Source organism: Jaculus jaculus, chromosome 4 (assembly GCF_020740685.1).
Source record: "Jaculus jaculus isolate mJacJac1 chromosome 4, mJacJac1.mat.Y.cur, whole genome shotgun sequence".
Lineage (NCBI taxonomy): Eukaryota > Metazoa > Chordata > Mammalia > Rodentia > Dipodidae > Jaculus > Jaculus jaculus.
Genome location: NC_059105.1, coordinates 121,073,717 through 121,085,288, shown reverse-complemented (window position 1 = coordinate 121,085,288; position 11,572 = coordinate 121,073,717).

The following is an 11,572-nucleotide window of genomic DNA, read 5'->3' as shown; positions in this document are numbered from 1 at the left end:
AGAAGCATTATTTTTATTTTCATCAATTAAAAAAACTCTCAAAATTGTTTTTGTCCTTTTACAAGTACCTGCATGATATACTTGTTTTCCTTTTGTCCTACATAGCTTGAAATAGTTATTTTGGCCTTTTACAGAAACAAGCTGCTGACTCTGTTCTAGTTAGTGCCTTACATGCTATTTTATATATGTCTTTTTCTTAATTGTATGACTCATGCTGTTATTTTCCCCTTCTTTTTTTCTTGTCACGCCTTCTCTTAATTACAATGTGCAGTGATAACACATTTTTGCTGCTTACCACATATTGGTGTCTTGATTTTGCATGAGTTGTTTTTCATTCATACTGGCTGGATTATTTACATAAACTGATAGGAGGCATACCAGCCTTTGGAAAGGACCATTGGGGAAGTCTGAAGAGTCCCGATCAAGGGAGTGTTTAGATAGAGAGATAGGAACACATGTTAGGCGCTCAGAATAACTAACTACAGTTAGTAGTTAACTAACTACAGTGTAGCTTTAGCATTCTTACAGTGAGGATGGAGAGGGTGGAGTCCAGCAGTGTGAAAGCAGCTGCCAGGGTTGAGCATTTATGGTCTCTGGCTGTGAACTTTTCCAGGGTTCCTGGCCATATCAGCACATATCAGTATATAACCATGTGCCATTTCTTACAGTCACTCTTGACCTGTGCATGTAGCTGGGTGTATGTCAGTAGAAGCATATAAGATTATAGGATACTAGATTATGTTTTACGTTTCTGATAGTTCCTCAAACATGGGTTTCCTTATGTACTTCTCATGAGAGTTATCTTTTAAAATTCCTAGTATACAAAATGAGTATCTTTGATCTGAAATGACTGGTCTAACCAAAAGTATTTCACCTTTTGAATTTTTTGTTTTTGTTTTTGTTTTTTTGAGGTAGGGTCTCACTCTAGCCCAGGTTGACCTGGAATTCACTATGTAGTCTCAGGGTGGCCTTGAATTCATGGTGGTCTTCCTACCTCTGCCTCCTGAGTGCTGGGATTAAAGGTGTGCACCACCATACCGAGCTTTGATTTTTTTTTTTTTTTTAATTTGGGAATACTTGTATCCCAAATGAAAAGACTTGGGCTGGAGAGATGGCTTAGCGGTTAAGCGCTTGCCTGTGAAGCCTAAGCACCCCTATTCGAGGCTCAGTTCCCCAGGTCCCACGTTAGCCAGATGCACAAGAGGGCGCACGCCTCTGGAGTTCGTTTGCAGAGGCTGGAAGCCCTGGCGCGCCCATTCTCTCTCTCTCTCCCTCTATCTGTCTTTCTCTCTGTGTCTGTCGCTCTCAAATAAATAAATAAAAAATTTTTTAAAATTGTAAAAAAAAAGAAAGAAAAGACTCATATCTGAAATATTCCTAAATCTACAACTCAGATTTTAAAGCACTTTGGATTTTTTTTAAAAAGATTTTATTTTTATTTATTTATTAGAAACAGAGAGAGGGAGAGAGAGAGTGAGACAGAGAGCATGGGCATACCAGGGCTTCTAGCCACTGCAAACGAACATGAGCCATGTGCCACCATGTGCACATGTTTGCATGGGACCTGGAGAATTGAACCTGGGTCCTTAGGTTTCACAGGTATGCACCTTAACCACTAAGCCATATCTCCAGCCCCACTTTGGATTTTTAAATTAAACATATTCCACCTGTAGCATGAAGATGATGCAACAGTTACTTGATTTATTATTGGAAATTATACTGTGGCTAGTGAATTTTTGGTAATAATCAACATTAGTTTATATTTGTTGGGGCATTTTTTTCTGAGGCAAGCCCAATAGACTGGCCTTTTTTATGAGACTTCTTATGAGAGAGAGAGAGAGAGAGAGAGAGAGAGAATTGGCATACCAGTGCCTCTAGCCACTGTAATCAAACTCCAGAGGGTACATCCACCTTGTGCACATGTGTGACCTTGTACATGTGTCACCTTGTGTGACTGGCTTACATGGGATCTGGGAAGTCAAACATGGGTCCTTAGACTTAGCAGGCAAGTGCCTTAACCACTAAGCCATTTCTCTAGCTTTCTTGGGGCATTTTTAAGTGTAATTAATTTGTTTTTCTGAAACTCCAGAAATTATTCTCATCAAAGTACTAAATATGACTTCAGGGAGGAAGAATTATTTCTTACTTTGCCTTTGTGATTATTTTCTAATTTAATATTTTAATTACCTGAAAATTTGTTTGAAATGCTGTCATTTTTGCTTATCTGATTTTTCTCCCATCTTGCAGCCTCAGTTAATACCTTGTTACTGCAGCTGCAAGCAGAATTACATTTGGGCATGAAGAACTATGAGCAAACTCTGCAGGATGCTGATACAGATTGTCAGAAGGAACCTCTCAAGACTAAGGTACCTTATGTTTGTTGGCTTGAGATGATCAGGATGTGGCTGTGGGACATTTATTAACAAAGCAACAGGATGGGGATTGGGTACCTACAGATATTGTATATTTCCCATTTGACAGTAATATAAATTTATCAACCCACTTTACACTCTAATCAATCCAATTTAAGAGACCAAAACTTCAACTGGATTTAGGTAATATTTAAAACTAATTTACATTAATAATAGTACACATTTAGTTCAGTAATATGTCAAGAATGATGAAGTCAACACTAAAGAAAAAGATTGCAAAATATCATCAAATTTTATAAAATTTTGAGCAAGAAGGAAGTCTGGAAATTGTAATTTAAATTATAAGGTCACATAATGGTCATGATTAGCTAATATACATATGGGCATAACAATGGTGTTAGTGAGGGGTTAATATTTTGAGTGGAATTTGGACTAATTTTAGTCTTTGTGTTTTGGTTTGAGAAATATACTTTTTCTTCTGATGATACAAATTGAACTTTTCATGAAACTTTGAAGTTTAAGTCATTAAGAACACTTGTTTTAAAGAACTTGTGATGAAATTAATTAGCTATAGCATACTCTGTGAAATAATTATCCTGCTATTATATTTATCATCTTTGTTTTAGAAATTTCAAGATGTCCAATGTTCAGTATTCAGGTCAAACTGTGTTCTCTCTATCTTTTTCTTTGTTGGAATCCTTCAAAACACCGTACTTTTCAGATTTTATCCAGTGTAAATTTGGGCTTAGCAGTAAGCCTGAGATTAGGTGCAAATATTTGTTGGATCAATCCCAGAAATATATTTAGTTGCATGTTTGCCACACTAGATTATATACTTTCTACTCTAGTTTCTGATGACTTTTTTCTTATCTCTTGTTCTACTCTTTTTTAAAATTTATTTTGAATGGATAGAACTTGTGTTTCTTACAGTATATTACAAGTTCTGAAACATGGATATTCTATGAAATCACTAATGAGTTTATTAACATACACACTGCCTCACAAACAACATTTTAGTAGTCAGAACATATTAACTATAGTTTCTGTGTTTTATAGTATAGCTTTTTAAATTTTTTTTTAATTAACAACTTCCATGATTATAAAAAATACCCCATGGGGATACCCTTCCGCCCCCCACTTACCCCTTTGAAACTCCACTCTCAATCATACCCTCCCCATCTCAGTCTCTCTTTTACTTTTGATGTCTTGATCTTTTCCTCCTCTTATGATAGTCTTATGCAGGTAGTGTCAGGCACTGTGAGGCCATGGATATCCAGGCCATTTTGTGTCTGGAGGGAGCATGTTGTATGGAGTCCTGCCCTTTCTTTGGCTCTTACATTCTTTTTTTTTTATTTTTATTTATTTATTTTAGAGCGACAGACACAGAGAGAAAGACAGGTAGAGGGAGAGAGAGAGAATGGGCCCTCCAGGGCTTCCAGCCTCTGCAAACGAACTCTAGATGCATGTGCCCCCTTGTGCATATTGCTAACGTGGGACCTGGGGAACCGAGCCTCGAACTGGGGTCCTTAGGTTTCACAGGCAAGCACTTAAACGCTAAGCCATCTCTCCAGCCCTGGCTCTTACATTCTTTCCATGACCTCTTCTGCATTAGACCCTGAGCCTTGGAAGGTGTGATATAGATATTGCAGTACTGAGCATTGTGGTCATTTCTTTCCATCATCATGATACCTTCTGAGTCATCCCAAGGTCACTGCCATCTGGAAAGAGAAGATTCTCAACCAAAAGTGAGAGTAGCATTAATATAAGGGTGTGAATATTAACAGAATTGCTTACTGGACAGTTTGATAAGCATAGGATATACATTTGGCCAGACAAAAGCAGATGTTACACCCCTAGGGCTTATGACTACCCCTGTTTTAATTTTTCAGTATCAGGGATGTATTCCCTTCCCATGGAGCGGGCCTCCAGTCCAATTAGAGGGCAGTTGGTTTCCCCCATAATAGACATGCCACTATTGCACCTGTTGGCTCATTTGGTCTGGCTGGCCAATTATAAGGCTTGCAGTGTCCACTGATGAGTATCTTCACTGGTGATTTCTCTTTCTCCTGTTGAATTGCGTGCAAAATGGCTTCTTCAGAATGGCTTTCTGTCAGCTGGTCTACATGGAGGAGGTTATTAGCTCAGTTCCAGCAAGATTTCTCAGTGGGCTTGCATCCTAGCATGGTAGGTCACAGATGAGCCTAATAAGGGTACCAAACTGACTGTACTCACTGAATAGAAAACTAATTAATAAAAACATTTTTTAAAAATATATAAAATTAAATTTAATTTAAAGAAAAGTGCTGAGCATAAGGGATTGTTAAATTCTCAGTGCAGAATGAGACATCTTTATCATACCCTTCAAGGCTCAGGGAACATTGCAGAGGAGGAGGCAGAGAGAATGAAAGAGCCAGAGGACAGACACTTTGGGAGACTATCTTCTAGCTTTGTGTCCATTTCTTCATGACCTCACAGTGGCTATCATTAACTCCACAATACTGAGCTCATTGACATTTGGACAAACTTATAGAGGTGATCAAAAAGAAAAAAAGTTATTAAACTATAAAAGGGACTAGGTGGATGAAAGGAGGGGTACTTAATAGGCAAATCGAAAGACAGACTATAGGAATAGAAAAGCCTTGTAAAGGAAGGTGGGGGAGGGAAGTCACTAATGAGGGTATGAATTACCACAGAAACATTCTGCCTAATTAGCTAATTAAAAGAAACAATTTGGGCTGGGGAGATGGCCCAGCAGTTAAAGGCACTTACTTCCAAGCCCTGAAATCCCAGGTTTAATGCCCCAATGTCCACATAAAGCCATTTGCACAAGGTAGCTCATGCATCTGAAGTTCATATGCAGTAGCAGTAGATCCTGGGGTGCACATTTTCCCTCTCTCTCACTCTGTCTCTCTCTCTGTCTCTGATTCTGTCTCTGCTTGCAAGTAAAATATTTTAAAAATATGATACAGCTCTTGGGAGTAGGTGCTTACAAAGCAGTAGGAAAAAACCACCTGGAGGAGATTGATCATAAGAGCCTAAGAGAAGCTTCTAGAAGACAAATGGGTCTGGGGATTGTTGTGTTCTGAATTCAGGAATTCTGTTAAGGCAAATCTTGTAGTAAAGTTCACTTCAGTGACTAGTAAAAGAAAGATATAAATTTTTTTTGAGGCAAGCCCAACAGACTTTTTTTTTTATGAGAGAAAATTGGCATACCAGGGCCTCCAGCCAATGTAATTGAAGTTTACCTCCTTGTGGGAATGTGCAACCTTGCATGCTTGCATCACTGCATCTGGCTTACATATGACTTGAAGAGTTTAACATGGGTCCTTAGGCTTTGGAGGCAAGTGCCTTACCCAGTAAGCCATCTCTCCAACCCAAGATATAACTCTTTCTCTCCCTCTCTTTTGTTTTTGGTTTCTCAAGGTAGAAGTTCACTCTAGCCCAAGCTGACCTGGAATTCACTCTGTCATCTAAGGATGGTCTTGAACTCATAGCGATCCTCCTACCTCTGCCTCCCAAGTGCTGGGATTAAAGATGTGTGTCACCATGCCCAGCTCCAAGATACAACTTTTAAAAAATATTTTTGTTCATTTTCATTTATTTATTTGAGAGTGACAGAGAGAGAGAGAGAATGGGAGCACCAGGGCTTCCAGCCATGGCAAACAAACTCCAGACACATGTGCCCCCTGTGCATCTGGCTAACATGGGTCCTGGGGAATCAAGCCTTGAACAGGGATCCTTAGGCTTCACAGGCAAGCGCTTAACTGCTAAGCCATCTCTCCATTCCAAGATACAACTTTTAATAAGAGGGGGCAGGAATTTCACTGGGCAGAAGTACTCTCTAGGGGATGGAGAAAACTTGATGCTTAAACCATAGGCTCTTGCTGGTAAACCTCAGTGCCAGAACTGTTTCCTCCCACAAAGAGTTGTTGGTCATGGAAACACATGATGTCCCCAAAACAACGCAGGCCAAATACAGCCAAAGCACTTGGTTACCCACCAGATTGAAATGGTAAGACCATATTGCAGAGAACACCACTGGCGCACGCCTTTAATCCCAGCACTCGTGAGGCAGAGGTAGGAGGACTGCCGTGAGTTCAAGGCCACCCTGAGACTACAGAGTTAATTCCAGGTCAACCTGGACCAGAGTGAGACCCTACCTCAAAAAAGCAAAAAATAAATAAATATAAAAATAAAAATCATGCTGGAACTGAGAAGAAACCAAGCTCCCTGCTGACTAGCCCTCCCAGTGCTGGAATGTACTATGTGAATTGCTGAGGAACAATAGCCATCAACAGTATGAATAAGCAGGGGATTCTGCTTATTCTACAAAACTACAAAATCAATCCACCATCGTTGCAATAGAAGCACTGCTCTCTGACTGGATAGGAGGCCTACTTAGTGGGAGGGAATCCATACCTGATACTGAGAACCAAGTGAAAAACCTCTTGAGAGGGAAATTTCCACTGTTCTTTGACTAAGATGAGAGGGTATGCCTGTCAAAAGGTTATTTTAAATGGCTGTTCTTATCCCTTTTGATCCATGATGCTCTCACTCTTGGTTGGGGAATCTGCTTTTTACAGATGGCAGCAAATACCAGGGAGACACAAGATCCATCAGTACAAGAGAAGAAAGCCAAATGCCTAGTGGGAGACAAGCCATCTCTATCACATCTGCCAGGTCCCAGGAGGCATCACAGAAGAAGCAGTGGATAAAATATGAGTGCTGATTTAACAGCTAGCCTGAAAACCTCCTCCAGACATTGCTGCCCCAGCCAGCAGGGAATCGGACAAGGAAGCGAGGGGAAAAAAAACCTGAATGAAAGAAGGCAAACAGACACAAGAAGGAGACCATGCTAGATGTTTGTCACGGCCTCGAGAGTTTATTCTTTTTTTTTTTATATTTTTTTTTGTTGTTCATTTATTTATTTATTTATTTGAGAGTGACAGACAGAGAGAAAGACAGATAGAGGGAGAGAGAGAGAATGGGCGAGCCAGGGCTTCCAGCCACTGCAAACGAACTCCAGATGAGTGCGGCCCCCTTGTGCATCTGGCTAACGTGGGACCTGGGGAACCGAGCCTCAAACCGGGGTCCTTAGGCTTCACAGGCAAGAGCTTAACCGCTAAGCCATCTCTCCAGCCCGAGAGTTTATTCTTACATGTAGGTTTATATAGGGTTGTAGGGGGAAGGGGACATGGTCAGGGCAAGGAGTTGTAGGGGGAAGGGGACGTGGCCAAGGCAAGGAATTGTCAGGAAACCTAGAGGGGAATGTAATTAGGTGTTCATCTAATCTTGCCTAACTGGCTTAACATCCTGACTGCACCAGGCTTCACATCCTGACCATAAACTGGCCTTTTGCAAAAGATAAGATTCTGTAAGCAGTCTGCTGACCAGTTCCACAAGTACCTAACAGAAAGCTGGGTGAACCAGCTTTCTGAGTAATGAGTCAGTTTATGAGCAGGCCCAGGCAAAATGGAGAGGCTTTTGCTCTATGGCTCCCAACACATTGCGGCTACCACAAACTCATCAAAGCAGAAAATCAGAGGATGTAGAGAACTCAAAACTAAAGCAGACTTATAACCTGCCCTCCAAGGATCAGGGAACATTGTGGAAGAGGAGGAGAAAAGACTGTAAGAGACACAAGATGGGAAGGAGTATATTGAGGCAATGTCTCCACCACCACCACACACATACACAGAGTGACTAGTACATTCATAACCCCACAGTGAATACCAATAACCCCACTGAGGAGGGCCCTCAGTGGAATGGGGGCAGGGGAGAGGTTGAATATAAGAGCATTACTCAATGGGAATATGGCCAATATGTTCATACAGTATGGTTCACAGTCAATCAATTAAAACAAATAAACAAATAAATAAATACAATTTTTAAAAAAGAAAGAAAAGGGACTGGCTGGGAAGAAGTAGTTCAGTGGGAGAAGGAGTGGACCAAAAGATTATAATTAATTCATATTATGTTCAAGTATGAAAATTGTCAATTATGAAAAATAAAATAAAGTAATAACAAAAAGAATTATTATGGTTCATAGATAAACCTTACATTTTAAAATTATTTTCATTTGGAACTTTAGAAAATATCCTTTCAATTCTGAAATGGAGACACATAGAGGATCCAATGTGCTTTTAAAAAAATGGCAGGCTGGAGAGATGGCTTAGCAGTTAAGGTGCTTGCCTACAAAGCCTAAGGATCCATGTTCACATATCTCACATAAGCCAGATGTACAAAGGTAAGGCAAGCACAAGGTCACACATGCCCACTAGGTGGTACAAGCATCTAGAGTACTATTTCAGTGGCTGAGGCCTGGCACGCCAATTCTCTCTCTCCTTCTCATTTTGTCTCTCACTCTCACCCTCTCTAAAATAAAGATTAAAATACTTATATGTCATGGGCTTGCAAATACTGCCTTTTGGGATCTCAACTGTGTTTCAATGTCATGGGCAGGGGCTGAGGGAGTGGTGATGAGAATTAGTCACACCACTCAAGAGAATGGGTGCAATCTTTAGAAATGACCAAAAGAAAAAAAAAATGGGACAGGTGGGCAAAGAGGAAGCCTACAACTGTGTTTTAGCTGGATTTGTAAACTCTCTCAAGTTTATAAATGGAGGTTTTCTTCATAACACAATGGTGGATGCTATTAATCACATTTGACTTCTTGGCACATAGTGTCATCCAAGTGCTTAGAAAGTATGGGTCTACTACCATGCTATGTGTAGAGGTGTGATTTGAACATAGCATGAGGTAATCATGCTTAATTTTCTTTAGTATCAAAAACTTATGTTGTGCTCTGCATCATTGTTGCACAGGCTTTAACATTCAGAACAAGAAGACAGAAAACAAAAGGCAGACAGAATTAGGAAGAGATGAAATCATTCTGACTTTAAATCTGTGAGTTATGACATGTAACAAGTGAGCAAAAGTAAACAAAAGCTTCCAAATGTTACAAGATTATCTGAACATAAAAACTCAATTTTAAGAAGGGTCCTGGAGAAGTTGGAATCAAACTGGTTATTGAGACACTTCCTAACAGAAATAGTAATTCTAAGACTTCTTAGAAATAAAAGATATAAATAAATAAAATTTCCAAAAGAGAATAGTCAAAACTGGTTAATGTTCATAAATCTCTTATAGTAAAGATCTTCTGGTATATGACATACAATTTAGTTTTCTTTTAAGTGGTCAGATCATGTTATAATACCTAATAGAGTTGAGTACTACTGTCAATGATTAAATTGTATGAACAAACTCTGCCTCCTGAGTGCTGGGATTAAAGGTGTGCACCACCACACCTGAGGGACAAACTGGTCTTTAAACCACATTTATAATGAGATCAGAGGTTCATAATTATGTTACACAGTATAGTATTTTCTAAATCCCATGATAAAATTTAATTTTAGCCACTGAAAACTACAGTAAAACTAATCTATTATCATAAGTCCTTTTAATTTTTTTAATTTTTATTTATTTATTTGTGGGGGAGAGAAAGAGGTAGAGAAAGAAGGAGGGTGTTTCCAGGTAAGATAGTGGCATAGGAGCCATGCCAAACCAGCCTAGGGAGGGATTTAAGAAAAACCCAGAGGGAATTACCATCGGATAATTTTTTTTTATAATCATGGAAAATGTTAATAAAAATTTAAAAAAAAAAGAAAAACCAAGAAAAATGCACTCTTCTTCTGAAAAGTGAAAGAGCATAGGTTATTCTTACACAAGTGGAGAAGCTGGAGAGACCAAGATCCACCAGAAAGGAAGAAAATGGCCCGATCCATGAGATGCCACACCTAGGTGTGCCGAGCAGCAGCAGCAGCAAAGAACAAACAGGGGGCTTTTTCCAATTCATCAGCCTGCTTGCAAAGTTAAGAAAACAGAAGTAAAGACAGCCGAGATCAACCAAAGAGCTACAGAAAGCAATACAAGTAGAACTGCATGAGCAACTGCAGAAATCTGAACGCTCTCCCATCCCCCACCATCAGAACCAGGAATTTCTGGCATTCGGTCCCCAGTGGCAGGGTAGCCAGCAGAGCTGATCAGAACTTCAGCTGCATAGCACAACACAGAGGGATCAAGGCAGGCACTCAGCATTGGTGAGATTGGAAGCCACCCCAAAGTAACAAGGTCGACTGACAAAAAAAAGGTACATAGGCCTGCATTGGAAGAGCTAATCTCTCTTTCCTTGTCAGGGCAGGCTATGGGTTATATATTCCTGGTTGGCTTTAACTCGTATTTGGGGGTTGAATATTGTTGCCTTTGAGACTTTCATATTTATAGGGCCTTTGTCTTTTGCTTCTGTCATTACTGGGGACAGGGTCTGATCCAGATACAGGTTGACCTGGAACCCAATTCAGAACAGAAATCTCTACCTGCCAGCTGTCAAGATTAATAGTATATAATACCACACACCCTTAGGGAATTTGGTTTTATAAGACTATCTGTTTGTTTTAATCCTCACAATTGCATGCTTTGTGCTGGTTTTTTATTGATTGTATATGTTGCTCTGTTGAAGTTTAGACTTTGCCAGTAAATTTTTCCACCCAGTCCACTAGAATACTTGCTTAGCAAGCAAACTCAACACCTAGGATTACTTCTGCAGCTGGATTGGGGTACAATAGCTATGTGGTAGTTTGAATAGATGGCCCCTAATGTATTCAGTTTTTTATTAGTTTATAGTTTGCATCTGCAGCCACCTGGCTGGAGGCGATATCACTGGGTTTATCTTAAGGTGTGGTGGTGGGTTTCAGATTTCAATCTAAAGATATGCAAAGTATGCCTAGCTGGAGTTCCAGAAGTTTGCTGTGCTGTGTAGCTTTTGGCTTTTGGCTTTTGCTTCTCTTTCTGCTTCAACCTGTGAAGGCAGGCCAGCTTCTTCTGCCATTTATAGAACTTCCCCTGGATCTGTAAGCTTCAAATAATATCCTGTCCTCCATAACTGTGCCTGGTCGGGAAGTTCATCTCAGCAAACCTGAAGCTATCTGCTAAAAGCTAGAACTGGCACCTTGAATGCATATCATGAGGATATATAGATGTGGATTGCCACCTCTGGAAACACTACAGATAAAGAGAAAATCCAAGCATTAAATCAATTCAAGATGCAAAAGTCACTACATTATACTACAAGAAACTCAAAGAATCATGACAATACAGTCAAATCAAAAATTATGAATCCATCAGAAATGATCATCAATGAG